Source organism: Macadamia integrifolia, chromosome 3, assembly GCF_013358625.1.
Source record: "Macadamia integrifolia cultivar HAES 741 chromosome 3, SCU_Mint_v3, whole genome shotgun sequence".
NCBI lineage: Eukaryota > Viridiplantae > Streptophyta > Magnoliopsida > Proteales > Proteaceae > Macadamia > Macadamia integrifolia.
In genome coordinates, this window is record NC_056559.1 from 14,525,299 (window position 1) to 14,549,363 (window position 24,065).

The 24,065-nt window shown below is 42.0% G+C and overlaps 1 protein-coding gene across 1 annotated transcript in view; it reads left to right on the top strand.

Moving 5' to 3' along the window:
* Positions 1–24,065, top strand: part of LOC122073235 (probable protein phosphatase 2C 60) — a 29,250-nt gene that overhangs the window by 1,922 nt on the left and 3,263 nt on the right. The gene's annotated exons all lie outside the window — the stretch shown is intronic.

Sequence of the window (24,065 nt, forward strand, 5' to 3'; positions counted from 1 at the left end):
ATCTTAATTGTTCTGCTATTGATACTTTCTATACATATCTGCATTCTATCTGTGTATCGGTATTTTTCCAAGGACCTTCCAGACTGTTGTAATGCTAATTAAGAAGTCAGCAGTTAATAGAGTGTTGTAATTGCATACACCTTATAGGAGTGGTGATGGGGTTCTAGGACACCAAAGGATTAGGGATCAGAAATGACTATAAAACCAGAATCATAGTGAAGGAAAAGAAAACAGGTTAAAGAGAAATTCGTGAGGTCGGGGGGGTTGGGGGAGAGAACTATGCAGCCTAACCCCGAGAATGTCGAGAGGCTGTTTCAACCATCAGTTAGGAGAACAATATATCAAAATATAAGGACAGGCCCACAGCTGGATACCAGCTAGTGAAGAATCCTACTGGAAGTAGGATAAATCAAAACTGATAATCGGTGGCAGATTCAGATTTATAAACCATCACAAGAGTTGAATCTAACAATAGAACTTGAAACTGAATTAAGATTTCAGAAATCAATTTCTAGTAAATGGATTTTGAGACATCCGAGTTGAGATAAAACTAAACTATCACAGAAAAGATCGAATTTTGGAAACTGATTCTGAATCAGAAATTAGCAATATCATATTGAGTTGAATTCTGAAGTTAAAGAGCAAGAAACATGACTAACAAAATGGTAATTGACTAAGAGCAGAATTAGGGAAGTAAACTTACGCAGGATTCCACCTGTTGGGAACTGGAATCCACAGCAACAGAACACTCATAATCCATTGAGCCACCTGAGAGTACACCCTTGTAAAAGGTCTGAAATCCACAGATTGTTTAGCTGAAAAGCTTACACCCAACCGAAAGTTCTGAAAATCCACAGATTGTTTGGCTGAAAAGCTTTCTTCTTATTACCAAATTTGTGGGTAGGGTTTTGGCCCCTTACAAACTTGTATAGAATAGCGCTGGACAGAGTTTCTCAAAAAGAGAAAGCCCTTAACCAATCCTGAACTGAAAATAACAAAAACTCACTAGGAAACTGAAAGAATAAAGAGATATACTCCAAAATAGATCTGTTATTTATAAGATATATAATGTAGAACTAGGATTGACAAGTCAACCTAATCCCAATGCTGCAGGATACTATCAAGAACATCCAACAATCAAGGTAGAACAGCAGTACAAACAGATCAGAATGAAAGGAGAAAACATGTCTGGGAATCAAAGCTATTGATTCCAGAAATTAGGTTTCTGAGCTCAGAATGGTAATCAGATATGAGGGCCTAAACCAGGTACTGAATTAGGGTTAAAAAAATCATAAAACATGAATAAACATCAAAGGGAGCAATAGGAAACAGAACAACTCTATTGATCTCAGTTCCATGCTTGATAATTTACTAAAAGATAGAATATGAGAGATTTCTTATATCTCACTGACCAGATGTCAGAAAGACCTGGAAATTGGATCGAGCGGCACCTTAAGTGAGGGGATGGTTCGATCAGAAGGGCAGCCCAAGGGGGTGGCTGGGTTGCTCTAGAGAGATATGGATTGGGCAGTGAGAAATCTGAGATTCCAGGGAAGAAACTGAGAGAAGTTGTGATCCAATACCTGTGATTGAGTGAGGCAGCAATAATAACTTGAGCAATGATAGGAGAAAGAAAATAACAATAGAAGAGAGATTCTCTTGGGCTTCCCGCCGCAAAGTCACCGGATCAAACACCAGTCCAACTTTGAACAAACACAAAATAAATTCTCAGCAAGAGAAGTAGCAGCAGCAGCAGCAAAGTTGTTTGTATGAATGGTGGGCTACAATGAAGCCTTGCTCTTGTATTTCTAAGGATAACAGGGGTGGGGGGGGGGATATATCCTAGCAATGGGAAGGTTTTCGAATAAGGTAACCTCCCAATTGATTCTCTCAATACAAAAGTTTCTAAAATTGAAAATAGAAACAGTAAGAATAGAATCTAACATTACTAACTTAACTCCTAAGAAACCGCTGAACTTAAATTTGACCCAACTGGTTCCAACAATGAACTGAACCAGAAAATAAACCAAAACAAAAATAAATCGCCCAAAGAACAAAATCATGGGGCTGTTGTCCAGCCCTATTCGATAGGCCACTGAAGCCTATTTTCCTCCTTGCATATGTCTTCAATGCTACAGCAATATATATTTCACTCTGCTGAACAACTAAACATTAATAAAATAAATGAAATGAACTCAAAATTGAAATGTTCATGAATTGTTGCTGTGAATAGTAACCACAGGACCAGAGTTGAACTAGAAACTGAACCGCACGGTTGGTCAAATCCAGAAATCTGATTCAAGGTTGAATCAGATCAACCATTTCCACAGGTGATCTTTTTCTTCATTTCTTTTTGCTGAGATCTGTGTCAAATGGATTAAGTTGTACAGACCTATTTACCTCTTGTACTCCATTACACATATGTAGAAGCTTTCATATGTTCTCTTCCTATCAAACCTATTAGAGCTTGCAGTGCATTTTTGCTTCCTGTTTTCAGTTTGTTCTTGATACCTAAGGGTCAGGTAAGGGAAATTCCCTGCTGGCAGATTTTTTTTTTTCCTGGTTAGTGAGCTTGAGATGGATTGAACTTAGAACTGATGGAGTTTATGTTGATGTCTATCATAAAAGGAGCATGTGTGTTTTGCAATTCAGCAAGCTCTTTTGGTGATAATACTAGTGAAAGGAAATTTAAAAGAAACAAGAAAATTAAATCTTAGTAGTTAACTAGTAATATTTTTGTTCAAATGAATTAATAAAATAATCATTCACTCAACAGTAATGCGAAGAGACCATGGTGACATTATTTAAGTCAATTAGTGAATTTGAAAATAATTTTTGTAGCGATCCTTTTCTAACAATTGTTAATTTAATCGAGTTTATTTTTTAGTAGTTATCTTTCTCACTTTTAAGGAAAATTTGATAGGACAATTATACGACCAGCTATGATGTATGATGTGGAATGTTGGGCAGTTAAGATTCATCATGTAGATAAACTCAGTGTAGCGAAGATGAAGATGTTGAGATGGATGAGTGGTAAAACTAGGAAGGATAAAATGAGGAATGATCATATTAGAGCTGGTTTGGAGTAGCTCCAATACATGATAAGCTATGACAAAGTCGTTGAGGTGGCATGGCCATGTTCAATGTAAGTCTTTGGATGCTCCAGTACGGAGGAGTGATTTGATTCAGATTGAAGGATCTAAAAGAGCAGGGGTAGACCTAAATGACCTTAGGAGAAGTGGTGAGGAAAGACATTCATAGCTTAGGCCTTGTGTTGGGTATGACGTCGAATAGAGCTGCTTGGAGTGCGAGGTCCATGTAGTCGATCCCATTTAGTTGGGATACAGCTGAGTTGTTGTTGTTACTTCTCTCATTCAAAACATTGTTTAAGACCATTGGCTATCTTGGCCATTATTCATTGGCTTCAAATTTTTTATTTTTTTATTTTTTTTAGTGTTCTGCAAATTAATTATGGAATAGTTAAATTGATGATTCTATTTTAGTGAGAATTATATTTCTAAAAAAATTCATACTATTTTCAATCAAATAATGGGCCTGATGTGATTTTCTGACCTGAAAATCAGATTTAAGAGAACTAATACACAGGACCAAATAGCTGTTATTGGAGACCAGAAATTAAGAAGCTTAAATCAACAAAGATCAGGATCTCAGATGAGATCCAGAAACTTGTTGAAGGTAGCTAGATTCCTGCCCATGGTATTTCTCAAAATCCCAAGCAAATCCAACAATTGGATCTAGTGAATTAGTCAATTAGTCCTTTGCTTCACCACCAAGGGGATGCTGCTTTACCACGGTAGCATTCCACTTCACCATAAGAAGAAAAAGTATATTAGCCAAAATCATGGGATATGGCCACCCCTACCTTGTATTTGTAAAATATGAAAGCTTGTTACAGAATTTAGTAACTCTCCGTGTGCATGGGAGAGTAATTGACATCCAAGTAATGTCAAAGTTAGTAACCATTGTAGAAGGAAGATCCATTAACTACTATACCATAAAAGAAAGTATCAAAATAGCAACTACTAAATATCTAGTAGTTGTTATTTTTATCAGATCTCCCTTCATCGGGCCAGTGAACTTTCCTTTCTCAGGTCTGATGGCCTCTGGCAACTCCCCCCTCATCCTTGTCCCCCCTCCCTCATCCCAGCCTCCTCAACCTCCCAACCCTCCCATTTGACATCCCTCTCTCCATTCTGATGATATTCTCCCCTCCACCTCCACCGCAACTCCCTCCTTCCCCCCTCACCAAATCTTGGGCCTCCTGCCTTAACCCCAACTCTCCCTCCTCCAAAGTCGACCTCTCTCTTCACTTCGCCCCTCCCACCCTTCTTGGTGAAAAAAAAATGGTCACTGCCCTGCGGGATTCCTTGACAATGAAATATCTAAATGGAGGTTTAATGCAGGAGTAGATTACAAGAAACTACCCCAGCAGTTTATAACCCTAAACAATACAAATAGGAGCATGAAACAAAGAAATAAGACCGATACAATACCAATGTAGGAGCAAAATCAGCTCAAAACCTAACTCGATAGGAGAGAAAGATCTGCTATAGAGCTATAGAGAGGTGCAGCCAGGTCTGTAGGAGTCCGATTGAGCTGCACTCTTGGGTGTAGATAGTCCCTAGGGAGGGTACAAAACCCCCCAAAGTTGAGAGGATTCTGACGGCTGGGTGTGAAGTTACAAGCTTTCTTGATTTTCTGACCTAGGAGAAATAATCACAGGCTTCAGGAGAGAGAATCAATTTTGGTTTATAACTTGGACAGATCTGAACTTCTGAATACTCACAACAGTCGTATACTTCAACAGCAGTAACTTTAGGATAAAATAGAAAGCTTTAGACAAGAAGAAACAAAGGGAAAAGTGGGGGAGGAACGGCTGTCTCTGCCCGGGCTTCTCACCCACAGCTATCTCGGCTGTTCTAAGCAATTGACTGCAATTATTCTTTATTCAAATATCAAATTATGAGTACATAGGCTCCTCTATTTATAGAGGGCAGAATAGCAATCAAACTACTACTAGGAGCTAGTTTCCTAATAGGACTAGACACTCTTCCTTCAACTAGGAGTTAGTTTCCCAATAGAACTAGACACTCCTATTACAACTAGGAATTCAAAATTGGACTAGGAATAATAAACCTATGTGGAAAAACTAATAGAGTCCTAAGACAATTTGGACTCGACATACCACTTACTCAATCGATGGGCCTAGTGGCCCACTAATTAATTAAAAACAGCTACTAATTATTCCCCTAGCCGATGGGCCCAATTGGTCCTTATTTGTACTTAGTCACTCAGGTGGACCAAGTAGGGGTTCGGCTGGCTTCTTGGCTGGACCCTAGCCACTCAGGTGGACTAAGGCTGGACCCTTCTTCCTTTCATATTTCCTTCCATAATGTGCATCTACATCAGCTTCCCCTTTCTTAGAATCATTTAACTCCGATGAATGGGTAAGGGACATGTAGTGCTCATAGAGGTCCGTGTTAAGGTGTTGAAAGTCATCGGCATGGATCCAAGTACAATCCTCTCGTGGTCGACCTTTCCATTTGATGAGGAAGGAGTAGTACCCTTTGCCCCCACGAACTGTGGTGAACTTGTTGTCGAGAACATCTTCGATGACATCATCTTTAAGGTTTACAAATTGAAGAAGTTTGAGGGTGTGTTCAGTGTCACCGTCATCAGAATGGTATCCCAAATATATCGTCAGATCAGATACATTGAAGACATTGTTGATCTTCAGAGTAGGAGGTAGCTCTAGCATGTAAGCATTAGTGCCAATGCACTTCAAGACCTTGTAGGGACCCATGTTCCGAGGATGGAGCTTGTGCACTGTACCAGGAGGAAACCTCTTAGGTGGAATTCGAACCATTACCATATCACCAGGCTAAAATCACGTAGCGACGATGTCGATTGGCAGTTGCTTGGTATCTGTCATTGCTAACAGCGATGCGACGATGAACATCAGCATGTATTTCCGTGATGTGTCTAAGGAACTCATCGGCTTCCACATTAATATGGCCCTGAGGTGGCAAAAGTACCAAGTCAACTGGTCGTTAAGGCTGCAGTCCAAGGACAATCTCAAATGGTGTACGACCTGTGGTGCGGTTGACGGAACTATTATAGGTGAATTCAGTAATATCCATTATAGATGGCCAAGTCTTTTTATAGGCTTGGATTAGACATCGGAGTAAGTTGCCAAGACTTCTGTTCACCACTTTGGTCTGTCCGTCTGTCTGAGGATGGAATGCAGTGGAGAACTTGAGTTTAGTATTTGTTTTCAGCCATAGGGTCTTCCAGAAGTAGTTCATGAACTTGACATCCCTATCTGAAACAATTGTCTGTGGTAAACCATGTATCCGCACTATGTCTTTGAAAAAGAGTTTGGCCAAGTGACTTGCATCAAGAGTCTTCTTGCATGGGATAAAGTGTGCCATCTTGGAGAAACGATCTACTACCACAAATATAGAATCATACTTTCCCGTGTAGGTGGTAAGCCTAGGACAAAGTCCATGCTTATGTCTTGCCAAGGTGCATGTGGAACGGGCAGCGGTGTGTACAATCCTGTATTCTTCTTTTCTCCTTTGGCAAGTTGACAAGTGCGGCATCTCTGTATCACATGTTGCACATCCTTTAAGAGTTGAGGCCAAAAGTATAAGCCTTTCATCATGGAGTATGTTTTGTCCTTGCCAAAGTGTCCACCCATTCCTCTTCCATGTAGTTCTTGAATCAAGTGATGTCTCAAAGAGGTGTTTGGGATGCAGAGACGAGTGCCTTTGAAAAGATACCCATCATGTATAACAAATTTGTCATCCCGTCCTCCTCCTTGTAGGTTGTTGAATACTTCTGAAAAATCAGCATCACTAATGTACTCATCTTTGATGTGTTCCACTCCTGCACTTTGTACTGTGAAGGTGTTCATCATCATCACTTTTCGACTAAGTGCATCAGCCACTTGATTCTCCTTCCCAGCTTTGTACTTGAGAGTAAATACGTATCCTTGCAAGTATGAGATCAATTTAGCGTGCCGATCACTAATGGTCTTTTGTGAGTGCAAGTATTTGAGTGCTTCATGATCTGAATAGAGCACGAACTCTTTGCCAATTAAGTAATGCCTCAAATGCTTGAGGATTTGAACAACAACATAGAGTTCTAAATCATAGGTAGAATACCTTCTTTTTGCATCATTCAACTTTTCACTGTAGAAGGCAATCGGATGGCCCTCTTGTATAAGCACTCCTATCCCAACATGGGATGCATCAGTAGCCACTTCAAACATAATATCAAAATTGGGTAGTCGAAGCACTGGTGCTTCTATCATCTTTTGTTTGATCAAGTTGAAAGCTTTAGTGGCTGCCGGAGTCCATTTAAATGGGACTTTTCCCCCTTTTGTGCATTCTGTAATTGGGGCTACAACAACGCTGAAATTTTGGATGAATCGTCGGTAAAATGAAGCAAGACCGTGAAAGCTACGAACCTCGGTCAAGGTCTTTGGAATAGGTCATTCAGCGACACTTTTTACCTTCTCCGGATCAGCTTCTATGCCTTGTGAAGACACAATAAAACCAAGGAAGATGACCTTGGGCAGCATAAAAGAACATTTCTTCAAGTTGATGTACAACTTTTCTGCTCGTAGTACTCTCATGACACGTCTCAGATGCTCCAAGTGTTCATTTTGTGCTTTGCTGTATATTAGTATGTCATCAAAGTACACTACGAGAAATTGGCCGATGAAGGGTTGTAGTACATGTGTCATTACCCTCATGAAAGTGTTAGGTGCATTGGTGAGGCCAAAAGGCATAACCTTCCACTTATACAGGCCTTCTTTTGTTTTGAAGGTTGTTTTCCATTCATCCCCTGGATGGATTCGAATTTGATGGTAGCCACTCTATAGATCAATCTTTGAAAAGATGGAGGCTCCTGTCAACATGTCAAGTGTATCATCCAAACGAGGAATAGGAAATCTGTACTTTACTGTGATTTTGTTAATGGCCCGGCTGTCAATGCACATACACCATGATTCATCTTTCTTTGGTGTCAATAGGGCTGGTACTGCACATGGACTCATGCTCTCAACCAAGAACTCTTTCTTTAATAAATCATCCACTTGTCTCTTAAGCTCGGCATGCTCTGTAGAACTGAGACGGTAAGTGGGTAGATTAGGGAGTACTGACCTAGGCACAAGGTCAATGGCATTCTGAATATCCCTCATAGATGGTAGTTTATCAGGAAATTCCTCTGGCACCAAAATCTGAAAAATCAGCAAGTAATTGTTTGATTTGTAGGGGATGTTTTACCTCTATCATTGGTTCAGCAGCCTTGGTAACAAGAGCTATGATTAGGCCGGTTTCTTCACTAATGGTCAGGAATTCTCTATGGGGCAGCACGCATAGCTTGTTGTCCACAGTGTTTTTTTTGCATAGTTGCTTCTTTTGCTCAGTGGTTGTTTTGGAAGAGGTCTTAGCAACATTCTTTAAGACATGTTGTCTTCTTAGTTGGACAGCCCTTAACTTGTCTTTTACCTGAGGTATGTTGAGTGGGTTTAGAATGAATGGTATGCCTTTGTGATCAAAGATGCATTGGTTCTTAGTACCTCCCACTAGCACATTGTTGTCATATAACCAAGGCCTTCCAAGTAGTACGTCAGTGAGGACCATGGGGATGATATCACACCATACACTTTCTTTGTAATCTGAGACCTTCAATGGGACTGAACACCGCTGAGTTACAGCCATGGTGTTGTTGTCTAGAAGAGATACCTTGTATGGCTATGGATGAGATTTAGTCTTAAGCTTTCCGTCAATGACAAAGGCTTGAGATACTACATTCACACAACTCCCACTGTCCACAAATCACTTAAGCATTGTGAGGTCCACTAGACATTAAGGTGTAGAAGATATTGTGCCTCCTCCAGTCTTCACCCTTAGTTTCAGACACTAGGATTCTTGCAACCACATTGACATAAGCATGAGGATCATCATTCTCTGGTGCAAGCTTATCTTCTAGTTCATCCTCTTCTCCTTCAACTGCAACATTAACAGTCCAATCATCATCCTTAGGTTCGTGGATTTGTAAATCCGGATTGGATTCAATGGCACTGATGACAGAGTTGGATCGTCCCTGTTTAGGGAAAAATTTTTCCGTGTCCAGTCTTTCCACAACTGTAGCATATCACAGATCCACTCTCCCTTCCCATTGGAGCCTTCCCCTTATCCTGTGTATCTTGTGGATCTCGGGTAGGAAATCCCGTGGGTTTGGTTGGTACATAAGGCTTTTTGTTGTCAGTTGGCTGGATGTACCTTCTAGAGATTGTTTTGATCAGATCCTTTGCTTCTAGTGATTTGTCAAAATAAGTACTTAAGGAGGGTATCTCGATCACACCAAGCTTCTCACGAATATCATACCTTAACCCCAGTTTGAAATGGGATATGAGCAGTTCTTCATCTTCTTTATGGGCACCTGTTTGTGAAAGCAGTTCATTAAAACGATCAATATAATCTCCTACAGTTATAGTACCTTGCCTTAGAGTATTCAGCATGTCGTAGAGTAGATGTCGGTAGGTGGGTGGTAAGAATCTATCATTAAGGATAAATTTCAAGTCTTCCCAATTGTGAAGCATCTGACGACTGCGGATCAGCCTGTTCTCTTCATTCCTCCACCAGTCCTTAGCTCCACCAGTTAATTTAGTGACAACTAATTGGACTTTCCTTTCTTCAGGCATACGGTACCACCGGAAGTAGTCATCAAAGGAAATTACCCAGTCCTGGTAGTAGAGGGGATCGTGCCTTCCATTGTACTCTTTCAATTCTAACTTGACCTTGTACGTATCGTCAGGTTGATGAAGCTGATTGTCATACTCATCATACTCATCATTCTGAACTGGGGCATTCCTTCTAGGTTGCATAGTGACTCTTCTGGGAACATTACCAATGCAATTAAAAACAGGTTGAACATTAGTTTGGGCAACAGTTGGTTGGGTGTCAAGAGTAGGCAACAAATTTTCTCTTTTAGGTCAGCCAACTGTTGGTCATGTCCATCCAACCTCATAGACAAGGCTTGGATTGCTTTCATCACATCTTAAAGGGTGGGTTGGGGTTCTTCTGTTTGAGCTATAGCTCTGATACCACTTAATGCAGGAGTAGATTACAAGAAACTACCCCAGCAGTTTATTACCCCAAACGATACAAATAGAAGTAGGAAACAAAGAAATAAGACCATTAAATAAACCCCCAAGGATACAATACCAACGCAAGAGCAAAACCAACCCAAAACCCAACTCGATAGGAGAGAGAAAGACCTGCTATAGAACTGGAGAGAGAGAGAGAGGTGCGGCCAGGTCTGTAAGAGTCCGATTGAGCTGCACTCTTGGGCGTAGATAGTCCCTAGGGAGGCTACAAAAACCCCAAAGTTGAGAGGATTCTAACGGCTAGTTGTGAAGTTACAAGCTTTCTTGATTTTCTTACCTAGGAGAAATAATCGCAGGCTTCAAGAGAGAGAATCAATTCTGGTTTGTAACTTGGACATATCTGAACTTCTGAATACTCACAACAGTCGTATACTTCAACAATAGTAACTTGAGAATAAAATAGAAAGCTTTAGACAAGAAGAAACGAAGGGAAAAGTGGGGGAGGAGCGGTTGTCTCGGCCCAAGCTTCTCACCCACAGCTATCCCGGCTGTTCTAAGCTATTGACTGCAATTATTCTTTATTCAAATATCAAATTATGAGTACATAGGCTCCTCTATTTATAGAGGGCAGAATAGCAATCAAACTACTACTAGGAGTTAGTTTCCTAATAGGACTAGACACTCCTCCTTCAACTAGGAGCTAGTTTTCCAATAGGACTAGACACTCCTATTACAATTAGGAATTCAAAATTGGACTAGGAATAATAAACCTATGTGAAAAACAAATAGAGTCCTAAGACAATTTGGACTCAACATACCATTTACTCAATTGATGAGCCCAATGGCCCACTAATTAATTAAAAACAGCTACTAATTATTCCTCTAGCCGATGGGCCCAATTGGCCCTTATTTGTACTTAGCCACTCAGGTGGACCAAGTAGGGGTTTGGCTGGCTTCTTGGCTGGACCTTAGCCACTCAGGTGGACTAAGGTAGGACCCTTCTTCCTCTCATATTTCCTTCCATAATGTGCATCTACATCAAGGTTATGCTTGGTCAGACACTTCCTAGGTAGCCGACCTCCGTTTCCCATTGTAAGGAGCTCTCTCACCAAGCAATGGAAAGCTTCAAGTTCTTTGGACATTCACCTGCTGGATAATGGTGTCTTTCTTTTTAACTTCTCTTACGATCAAGATGGTTAAGGCCTTAGAAGGGGGGCCTTGGCAAATTGGTAACTGACCGATCTTCCTTCGCAGATGGGATCGTTATATGCAACTCCACAAAATTGATTATGGTTCCATCCCCCTTTGGTTAGCCCTCACCAACCTCCCTTTTCACTTTAAGAGCGAGAGAGGGCTAAACATTATAGGCTTTGTGATCCGTACCTATCTCTTCACTGATATTTGAACAAAAAGGATGCAAAGACTCTCTTATGCATCTGTGTGGAAGTTTCCGTAGACACCTCCCTCCTTCGGTGGTGATCATGGACGATGAAGGCCACTCATTTCACCAAGCTATCTCTTACGACTTAATCGCTCCTCACTTCATAACTTGCAAAGTTTTTTGCCACCATTCTAAGTCCTGCAACAAGCCCTTGCCACCTTCCCCTGATGAGAGAATGGATATGCTCTCCCCTGAAGAACGATTGGATTAAACCTCCTCCGAAGATTGTCTGGGAATCCCTTTCTCTGTTATTGGCGATATCTCTTCCCACTTACCTGATCCTGATTTTTGACCCTCGTCTAGCCATACCATCTACCCCCTCCTTGAAACTCCTTACCACCCTCTCGTCACCCGATCCATAGTCGAAGGTGGAGTAGATGCTGGCGGCCACGCTTGCCTCAGCCTCCGGCTTCTAGCTCTCTCATTGGCCAGAGAAATCGCCACCTCGATCCATCCCTTGGATCGTTGGTCCTTGGCTAGGACTCCGCAGACCTGGCCCTATAGATTCCTGTGCGCTCTCCCAGTCCTACCTTTGGTGCTTCGAGCCACTCCTTGTCCCCCTCCATTGTCCACTGTCCCCTGACATTTCCCCCTTTAGCTTCCATTCCATCTTTTCAACCTGTTGCTTCTCGTTCTCCTTCTAAAAATCCTATTTCGAGTAGGGCTCCTCACCCACCCTCCCCACTCCTCTTTTACCCCATCTCCCCCGTCTGAAATTCCTAGACTGCCCCTTGCTAACTTGGGCCGCTTTAGGAATATACACCATTCTTCTCATCCTATACCCTCCCAGCTCCCAACTCTCTTTAACTCTTCATCGGTCCATTCCACCTCTTGGCCCATCATTCCTCTTTCCACTCGACCCATTAGTGCTCCTAACTGGCCCACCATTCTTTTATCCTCCACCCACTCCAACCAACCCATCAGTATTCTCTCAAACCTCCTCCTGACCAACCCATCAGCCCATCGGGCCTCCCTGGGAGCTCTTTTACCCAAAACTCCCTTGCGCTGGTCCTCTAGCACCAAGGCTGTTTTGACCTCAGCCACATCGCATCTTCACCAGCAATCATCTCTTGCCACTTCTTCGACTATTACTGTGACTCAAGCCCCCTGCAACTCTGCTAATCGTCTTTAGCAAAATCATCTAGCCACATCTACTGCAACTTTCCCTAATACCTAGGTTGCTTCGGCCTCTGCCACACCACGTCTTCAGAAGCAATCTTCTTGTGCCACCTCTCCGTCTTCCTCGGTCCTACTACTTTGGCCTTGGCATCTCAGTCTCCATCTATCGCCTGCGATCGGTGTAGCCTTGGCTCCTCTATGGACTGCTTCGCTGTGTCTCCTCATGCTACCCTTCCTCCCACTATGCTTTTCAAGCTTGGGGAGGACCCTGCAATGTCTGCTCCAATCGTGTCTGCCTCCCTTGATGCATCAACCACTTTGCCTGCCCATGCCATGCCTCCGTCGCCTCCTCCTTCCGACTTGCTTGAATTGCTCTTCAAGGAAGGGGAGGACCCTGCCACGTCTGCCCCGAACTTGAATGCCTCCTAGGAAGTTACGACCCTGAGGCCTTGTGCTCCCGTTGTTTCGGCTACAACAATGGCTCTCCGAGCCTGTGAAAATCATGTCTCCAGCAACCCCCCCGCAGTATGCAACCAGCAGTGGTCATGGCTCACTCTAAGGTCCATTCTTTCCCTCCATTTGACAACTCTACTATCATCCTTGGTTCACCCCCTCAAGGAATATCGTAGGCACAATTGGAGTCACCCTCCCTCTTGGATTGGCCTTACTAACGTCAACCCCGCTGAGGTCCTTGTGCCCCTTCTCCCTCCCCCCATGAATTATTGGACCATTTGGAATGTTTGTGGGCTAAATTCCCTAGCCAAACAAGTTGAAATCCGCTCTTGCCTTAAAGCCTCCAGCTCCATCTTGTGTTGTCTTTCGGATTGCCTCTACCATAGCCCCCTCTTGGTCCCTTCTCTCTAACTAGTCCTCTAGCCCTAATGGTAGAATTTGGGTTCTCTGGAACCCTTCCAAGATTCAGATTTCTGAAATCTCTTCGTCGTCTCGATTCATTCATTTCTCTACCTTGGATCCTAGTGGTAGTAATCCCCTCTTCTTTTCTGCTATTTATGGTCTTAATAGAGCCGCGGATTGGATCCCTCTCTAGAACGATCTTAGGCTTATTGCTACTTAAGTTGGCTCCCTCCCTTGGGGATGGGAAGGAGATTTTAATGCTGTCAGACATGCCCATGAAAAGCTTGGGGGTTCCCTAATCAATCCAGCCTCTGTTGATGCTTTTAATTCCTGCCTAGAGGATACCGGTCTAAATGATCTCAGATGGTTTGGTATTAAATTTTCTGGGCATAATAAAAGGTTTGGCGACAACAGAATCGCTTGCAAGCTTGATAGAGTTATTTTTAATGAAGCTTGACTGTCATGCTTCCCATACTCCCATGCTACTTTCAATCTTCCGGGCATATCTGACAATAGCCCTATCTCCCTATTCATCCAAACCTACATCTCCTTCGGCCTCAAGCCTTTCAAATTTTTCGACATGTGGGTTCAAAATAGTGGTTTTCTCCCAATGCCAAGGCAGCTTGGGAGAAACCTGTCGAATCCTTCTCCTGGAAGCTTAAGAATGTCAAATCTGCCTTGAAAGATTGGAATTCCTCCTCCTTTGGCATCATTTCCTCCCGTGTCTCCTCTAGTAGGAGTAAGCTGGACTCCATCCAAATCCATCTTCAACCTGACCACCTCAATCCCTCTCTTGCTTCTAAGGAGAAGACTCTCCCTGGAGCTCTCCTCCCTTCTTGCTCAAGAAGGGAGCTTCCTTAAGCAGAAATCCCGCATCAAATGGCACGAGCTTGGGGACTCACACTCTGCCTACTTTCATAAATCCCTAAAAGCTAGAGTCAACTCCAATTCTATACCCCAACTTTCGGCTAGAGATGGGTCTCTTCTTGCCAACCCGGATGACATTAAGGCTAAGGCGGTTGCTTACTTCATTGACCTATTCTGCCCCCTTCTTCCCCCTCCCTTGACCCCTCTGTCCCCTTGCTTCTCAACAAATTCATCCCCACAAACCTCATTCCCTCTCTCCAAACCATCCCTTCCGACCTTGAGATCCTGACCGCTGTTCACTCCCTTAAGTCCAATAAAGCCTCTGGCCTTGATGGATCCAGCATGGGCTTTTGCTCCTCCCATTGGGATATCATTGGGTTTGATCTTACCAGAGCGATCAAAAGCTTTTTTCTCAATCCTTCCCAAATCCATTCCATAAACAAAACCTTCCTTTGCCTCATTCCCAAAAGGAAGGTGCCTCTTCCATGCCCGACTACAGGGCCATATCTCTCTGTAACCTGCTTTACAAATTTATAGCCAAAATTCTAGCCAACCGCCTTTAGCTTGTCATGGACTCCTTAGTCAGTGCCAACCAATCCGCCTTCATTTCTAGTAGGAGCATAGCGGACAATATCATCCTCTGTCATAAGATTGTGAGAGGGTTTGATCGAAAATCTCACTCCGTTGCGGCCCTCTTCAAAATTGACATTCATAAGGCTTTTGACTCCATTAAGTGGGATTTTAACTCTAAAGTTCTTGCCATTTCCTTTCCCCCCAATTTTGTCAACTGGATCCATGCTTGCATTTCTTCTCCCAAATTCTCTGTTCTTGTGAATGGGTCTCCGACTAGTTACTTTACCTCATCTGTAGGCATTCGTCGGGGTTGCCCCCTTTCCCCTTTCCTTTTCTGCCTTTGCCTTGAGGTCTTATCTAGATCCATCCAATCTCGTATTGATGATCTCCTCATCTCTCCTCTTCCTAAGTTCAAATTCCTCTAGCTTACCCATCTTGTTTTTGCTGATGATCTTATGATCTTCTCCAAAGCCGACATGGATTCCATTGAGTCCATCATGTCCTCCCTGGCTCCCTCCACCACTTTGAATCTCTCTTTGGCCTCTACATCAGTCTCTTCAAATCCCGCCTCTTCTTTTCTGGTGTTCCAGATCAATCTAAGTCTCGTCTTCTTCAATTCACTATATTTACCCTTGGCTCTATCCTTGTCAAATACCTTAGTCTTCCCCTAATCTCTTCTAGGTTGTCGGCCCACCATTTTCCCCTATGTTAAGCCAAATACGCAAAAGGCTCCAACTCTGGAAAGGCAAGCTTCTCTCCTATGTGGGTTGCCTGGAGCTCATCCGATTTGTCCTCCAATCTAGGGGTGTCAGCCGGTTGGGCCTAGTCGGGCTTGACACTTGGAAGCTTTGCACCATGAATGCCCGTTTAAGTAAATATGCCTAGCTTTGGGGGGCATGGTCTGGTTTATAATTGGGCTGGTTGGTGTCGGCTTTAGTCGGGCTTCCTTAAATGGGCCTTAAACGGGCTACGAGCCTATTTAAGTCTAAACGGGCTTTAAAAGTGCCTACCCTAAAATTCTTTTCTTAAGTGGGTTGAAGGCCTATAAATATGTGACACAGATCTTTAATATAGAAGAAAAAATATATGAGATTATGGTTGTTCTTACAGAAAAAAAAAAGAAAAAGAAAAAAGAAGATTATAACCATTACAACTTACAAAACAAAGCTTAATTAAATCAAATCCTATTACAAAGCAAAGGGTAAGAAAACTTATTAGTTTCTTACTAGTAATGGCAAAATAAGAATTTTATGTAGTATGAAAGGGGGTCGGGCTACAGCAAGTCGGTTCAAGCCGGGTGTATAAACGTGTCGGTTCGGTCGGGCGCCCAATGGGCTGCCTACTTGCACCGTGAATTCCCGTTTAATAAGCATGTCGTGCTTGGCCGATCCAGATTAGGCTGTAAATGTGTCGGGCTTGGTCGGGCCTACTTGTGCTTGGAACCTAATCAAGCTGGTTTAAGAAGAATTAAAGAAGCTAATCAAGGTGGAATCCTTAAGCTTATTTTCGCTCTTTGGTCCTCTCTTCTTGGCCTCCCCCCATTCTTAGAGAGGACAGAATTGTATGGTCCCCTTCTCCCTCTGGCAAATTCTCTTCTTCCTCTGTTTGGAACCTTGTGCGCTCTCCTGCTCCCCCTTCCCCTTGGCATAAGGTTGTCTAGTCCAAATCTCACATCCCTCATCACAGCTTCACTGTTTGGCGGGCCCTATCCAACTGCCTTCCTACTCAAGCTTTCCTCATCCACTGCCACAACGTCATCGTCCCCCCCCCCCCCGGCTTGTTGCCTTTGTTGGAATGGCTTAGAAGATACTAGCCACCTATTATTTGACTTCTTTTTCTCCTCCACCTTCTGGAAGCGTGACCTTGCCAAGTGCTGGCCTCCTAGGAGAATTCTTCTCCCCCTTATGAGGGAATGGATCTGGATTGACATGACCTTTTCTGGTAGATCAATATGCGATATTTCCGGAAAGCTCACCTTCGGGGCCACTATTAATCATATTTGGATGGAGTGCAATCTCCTTAGATGAACTTCCAACTCCAGATCCTTTGATAAGATTTGGAAAGCCATTTACTTCGAGGTCTCCTCCAAACTTGCTTTGATTGCTCCAAGTATGGCAAGTACGGTTATTGACTCCCCGAGAAACAGGCTTATTGTTGTCTCTTGGGGCCAACCTTTGTCTATCTTCTCCCCCATCCCCCTTAAGGTTGCATCCCTCTTTCTTCTTTGGCCCTTAGGTCTTGTATATCCCCCCTCCCCTTTTTTTTCCCATGTTATTTAAATTATTAATTCACCCAAAAAAAAATATCTATTAACACTAAAGAACCATTGCAAGAATGGAAACTAAACTAATAACTTCTAACAGAGTATTCCAGAAACTTGTCTTCACACCAGGGCCCATATATGACTTCTAGAAGCTAAAGGCCTCCACACAATCTAGAACTAGAATAAAAACGGTGGGTGATTGTTGGGCTGGTTCTTAAACTGTGGGCTCACTGTAGGGGTTGGTTCTTTCTCTTGTGTTGGTACTGCTTGAGCTTTACATCAAGTCTCCCCAGATTAGAATCATTCGTCCCCGATGAATGGAATAAAAGACATATAGCGCTCATAGAAGTCAGGGTAGAGCCGTTGAAAATAATCAGCGTGGATCAAGGTAGTATCAGTCTTCAGACTTCCCACTTGACTAAGAATGAATGGTTGCCGCCGCCATGTCTTGTAATAATGTAGTTATAGTCCAACACTTCCTCAATCTGGTCCTCAAACTGGTGGTCTCGTTTGGGGCAATTGCAACATGTGCTCAGAATCTCCATCAGAGTGAGGTCTCAAATAGATAGTTAAGTCAGCCACATTGAACACCTTACTAATGGTGGTAGGGATTATGTAGGATGAACCCTAGGATCAGGTTAAACACCTCCCTTAGATGATCCAAACAAACCCAAACCAAAAACAACCTTCTCAAATGAAGGTCAAACTCTGACAATCACTCACTAATAAATAGGATAGATGATCCTCTGAAGATAGCAATGATCCAATGGTCAGATTAAAAGTAATTGAAGAATAATCAAATCTGAAACTGAGAATTCAGAAATTAGGAGATTTCTAATTAATCACAATCAGTCTGTCAGATCAGTCTAAGATTTAATCAAGTTCCCCTCTTGGTTGGATCAATCAATCCCCAAAGTATGAGTTCAGATCTCAGGGCTGGATTATAAGTAATTTGAAAACTCAGGTATGAAACATAAAAAAGGACAGATAAGAGAGAAAACCAATATCAGCAGATCAAGTGATCTGTTTCTGACCAAACCCTGGTTGAAGGTTGGTCTTAGGTTGGCCTTGAATCCTCCTTAGTTTTTCCGTAATCTGTGGGGTAGGTCAGCTTCTGGTCATCAAACAAACCAGTCTGAAAATAGGTCAAAACAAGGATGCTGCAGGTTATGATTCTGGGTTCTATTGCTATCAGTCAGCAAGAACAGATGAATAGGGACAATTGTTGATTGATGACTGAATTTTTAATCTAAATCAGTAGTACAATCACAGAAATATCGATGGAGAGGAGACTCAAAACACTACCTGAATTGCAGTAAAACAAAGTATAGAGAGAGAAGGATAACTAAGGCTTCCCACCAACTGGATCAGAATCCTACTGCCTAAGGCTTCACTCCATGACTGAATCGCACAACAACATTGAAAAATTTCAAACCTCACTCATGATAAATTGTGTTGGAGCCCTTGGCTCTTACAAGCTTATATAGAAAAGCTAAATCAAATCCTAATCTGACTATGAAATCAATCCTGTTGCTAATAACAAAGCATAGTGGTAAAAGGAAACATAATCTAAAAAGGAAAGACCCCACATGCCGGTGAGAGTGTTCCAAACTAATTAACAACTTAAATTAAAAGACCAGCTAACCTATTGAAGAAGTCCCATATGCATATCTTCTACCCATATTTTAGGTCCGTTTAAGTGGCCCGTTACAATGAAAACACATGGGATCATAGGCCTATACATAACCCAACCCAAAGTTATACCAATAGAATGAACCCTCTAGGTGACTTATCTGCATCATATACCATGTTGTCAGGCAGTTCGAGCACATAAGCATTGGATCATACTTGTCTCTGGAGCAATACACCATCACTATGTCACCCAGTTGGAACTCCACATACCATTGATGACGGTCAGTTGCAGCCTTGTAGGCATCGTTGGTGAGGGCCATTCGTCTATGAACATTTGCATGCATTTCTATGATATGACTTGAGAATTCATTTGCCTCAACGTTGATGCCTACATGTGCCAGAAGTTAAGGGTGTCAATGGGCTGGGTTGGGCCGGATTTCCTAAAACCCTAGCCCAACCCTAAGGTCTCTTAACTCAGCCCAGGCTCAGGCTCAGCCCCTAGGTCGGGTTGGGATATCTCAACCTAAGCCCAACCCTCTCGGCTCAGCCCAACCCAACACGGCCCTGATTGACCTTGGGCTGGGTTGGCCCTAAATTAACCATGGCAGCCCCTGTATATTGCCATTTGGATGAGGGAGAGAAAGAGCATTAAGTAATTAACCTGCTCACTCTCAAACTTTGAAAACCAACAATGTATATTAACAATTTATATAAGAAAAAGTAAAGATAGACATAGGTGATGTGATTAAAAAGTGGTGTTGATAGTGATGCGGATCCGGGTTCCAAAATTGGAATCGGGGATCGCTTATGGGCCCACTTGTATATTCAGTAGCTCAATTACAGCAATTAATGGCAGATTTGTAAATAAAGCAAAGTCTAAAAGAAAGTGGCAATTCTGTATATAGATAGAAATTTATAAAGAGTGGCAGACTTGTAATTAATGGGTGTTAAGTGAATGGAATGACATGTTAGTGAGAGGGGCAATATTGGAAACTAATGCTAAATAAGACACAAGGAAAATCTTGAGAGTATGGTAGAGGTTGTCCTCGACCTCCAGCTCCTGTACCTAGCAGAAATCAGGCAAGTAGCGGGAAGAAGAACTTCCTTGAGAAGGCTCGAGCTGACCTGGGATTTCAAATGAAGACTCGCATTGCCAGGTTCTCTCGATTAGCACAACCCACGACTGGAACCAACAACCCAGAAATCACCATGGATGCTCTGAATCAAATTCTGGCGGTAGATGTGCTGCTGCTCGATTGCAAGTTTCAATTGACACAGCTGAAAGGGGGAATATTGAGTTGATCTTCACAGGTTTGACTCACCTTGGGACCAGCTTTCTTCAACTAGAACCAGAAGACAAACAGGGATTTTCCGGTGGAGTTCCAACAAACCTTTTCTCAGTCATGTTCTGCTGTGGGTATGACGGACAGTAGCAAGGCAAGGTCTGACTTGAGTTTCTGGAATCTCAATTGAATTAAGGAAGAACAACAAGAGATGGGAGGAGAGAATATCAGGGAGGAGAAAGGAGGGAAGCATGCATGGCAGCCATGGTTTCAAACCAAAATCTTCATCAATTCTCAAAACTCAAAACTGAAATCTCCATCGAGTTACATCAATATAAAGGAAAACTAACAAGCATAAAAATAGAAACCCAACAAAAATTGAAACTAACTATTGAACTAGTTCTAAATCTATAAAGAAATAAAAAAAGAAATCAAATCAAATCAAATCAAATCAAAAGGTAGCCCTAGACCCAACTCCCAACTGTCAACTGTATCAGATAGTGAATGGAGACATTTGAAGAAGTATTGACTTTTTATATGTCAATGTAGTTTTATAATATATTTTTTTATACATAGGCTTGGGTTAGGTAGGGCCGGGCTCAGTCCAAGGCCTCAACCAGGCCGGCCCGGCCTGGCCTGGCCTGGCATCGGGCATGAAATTCCAGCCCAAGACCTCCCTGTGCGCTGAAACGCTTTAGCCCCCTAACCGGGCTCAGGGTGGGCTAGGATGGGTTCAGGCTGGCCGGAATTTTTTGACATCCCTACCAGAAGTGGGACTAGATCAATAGGTTTCTTTGGCTGAATCCCAAAAACAATCTCAAACAGTGTGCGGCCTTTCGTCCGGTTCACAGAACTACTGTAGGAAAATTTTGCCATGTTCAAAATAGAATGCCAATTCCTTTCATAATTCCGAACAAGACAACAAATTGCAAATTTCCTAAACTTCAGTGCTACTCAGTCTGTCAATTAATATGTGGATGGTGGTGGGCTATAGAAAACTAGAGCTTAGTATTTGTCTTCATCCATTGGTGTCTTCCAAAAGTGACTCAAGAATTTGACATCTTTGTCTACCACAATCGAGTTCGGTAAGTCCATGTAAATGTACAAACTCTATAAAGAAGATGGAAGCTATGTGACTCACTTCAAAGGTCTTCCAACAGGAGTTGAATCGTGTCTTTGTCGAGTAGTCGTTAACCCGAGCATGAAGTCCATACTAATATCTCACCAATATATGTGGGGAATGGGTAGTGGAGAGTACTGACCCGTATTCTGTTTAGTCCCTTTTGCTAACTGGAAAACTCAACATCTTTGAATAACATGCGCAACATCATTCTGTAACCATGGCCAGTATTATCTATCAACAGTGTAATAGGGTTTTATTTTTCCCGATTTGTCCTCCATCATGTAACTCCCATATAAGATGATGTTGGAGGGATGTATCTGGGATGCAGAGACAAGCGCCGTCGAATAGAAACCCATTATGGATAGAATAATTAGAATCTCTTTCACCTTGTCGCAGTGTTTGGCTGATGGAAGAGAAGTATGCCATAATGAAAAACGATCCACCACCGCTAGAATTGAATTGTCCTTCCTCGAGTAGTTGGCAAACTGAGCATGAAGTCCATACTAATATCTCGCCATGGTATATGGGGAAGGGTAGTGGAGAGTATAGACCCGTTTTCTGTTTAGTCCCCTTTGCTAACAGGAAAACTCAGCATTTCTGCATAACATGCTCTACATCCTTTTGTAATTGTGGCCAATAGTATCTATCAACAACTTGTAGGAGCCTAGGAGGGTTTTATCTTTCCCTAAGTGTCCTCTAAGTCCTCCACCATGTAACTCCCGTTTAAGATGATGTCAAAGGGATGCATCTGGGATGTAGAGACGAGTGCGTAGAATAGAAATCCATCATGGATAGAAAACTTAGAACCTCTTTCACCTTGCTGCAGTGTCTGGTAGATGGAATAGAAGTCTTTATCAGCTGTGCATTTACCCTTGATGTGGTCAATGTCCATAGTTTGAGCCAAGAAAGTGTGTAGAGTAAACAACTTTCGACTCAAGGCATCGGTTATTGTGTTCTCCTTACCTTGTACTTCAGTGTAAGGTAAACTCTTGAAGATAGGCTACACATTTGGCATGTCGATTACTGACCGTTTTCTGTGAGTGAAGATGCTTGAAGGCTTCGTGGCCAGTGAACGAGACAAATTCCTTGCCAACTAGATAATGTCACCAATGCTTGTGTACTTGCACAATTGTATACATCATATGTCGAATATCTCATCTGGGCATCATTCAATTTTTCACTATATAGGCAATAGGATGTCCTCCTTTCATAAGGACTCCACCTATGTCAATGCAGAATGCATCAATGGCCACCCCAAACACTTTGTAAAGTCAGTAAGTTATAGAACAGGAACCTCAGTCATCTTCTTCTTGATATGATCGAGGGCCTTAGTGGTTGCAGGCATCCATTCAAATTTACTTTTACTGGTTTTCATACATTTTGTTATAGAAGCCATTAGGCTTGGGAATCTTTATTCGATTGAGATGCTTGTCCATGTAGTACTTGTGAATGGTTAATTATGTAGCTAGAAAGGGCCACACTTCTTGATATATTTATATATGTGAACATAATCCCCCCCTCCCCACCACCCCCCCAACCCCCCCCCAAAAAAAAAAAATAAAAGACAGGAACGGAATAAGGTTTGGTATCTAAAATCTTTATTTGACTTGAGATGCTTGTCCATATCCGTATGTAGTACTTGCTCCTTCTCCCTCCCTGCCTTTTTTACACTCTTCCGCTAGATCCTATGTGCATTTTATCTCTTCATGTTCTTAGATCTTTGACTGCCAAGTCGACTTTGGAAGCTCAAGTATTTTAGTAACTATATTTTTGTGTTGAAAGATGGAGAATGGAACATCAACATCTATGTAAGCTAGCCAGAGGATGTTAGGATGGTAGAATGTATGGCCTTCTTTCTTTCAATTAGATTAACTTAACCTAACAAAATTATTTTGAAGCTTTGTGTAGGGAAATACACATTTGAAATATTTTGTTTCTACACATGGACTTATGCAGAAACAAATATTACTTACTAAGGAGGCTCCTGGAAATATTTAGAGCTTGCAAGAAGGATATTTCCATATAGTCTTTATTAACCTAGAAAAAGCCTATGACAGAGCCCCTAGAAATTTAATTTGGCATGTATTAGAGAGGAGAATGGTGTCGAGTTAATATGTAGATATCATTAAAGATATGTATGAAGATGCGATGACTAGTGTGAAAACTGTGGGAGGGAAGGCAGTGAATTTCCAATTACGGTTGGGTTACATCAAGGATTAGCTTTTAGCACTTGTTTGTTTGTGCTTATCATGAATAATTTAATCAAGAAAATTCATGATGAGGTTCCGTGGTTTATGCTTTTGCTGATGATATTAATATAGTGGATGAGACAAAAGTAGGGTTTTGGAGCTATGGAGATTGACATTGGAAGCAAGAGGTTTTAAGATAAGTAGAACGAAGACTAAGTATATAATGTGTAACTTTATTCATACTACGATGGATGACGAAATTATGAAAATTGAGGAGAGACATACCATATAGTGATTATTTTAAATATTTGGGGTCAATTATAAATAAAGAAGGTGATATAGAGGATGATGTTTCATAAATAATTAAAGTGGGATGGATGAAGTGGAGAAGTGCATCCGGAGTGTTATATGACTAACGTATTCCTTTAAATGCTTAAAGGAAAATCCTGTAGTGACAGTTGTATGACCGGCTATGATGTATGGGTAGGGATATTGGGTAGTTAAGTAGCATCATATAAATAAGCTATGTGTAGTAGAGATGAGGATGTTGAAATGGATGTGTAGTAAAACTAGGAAAAA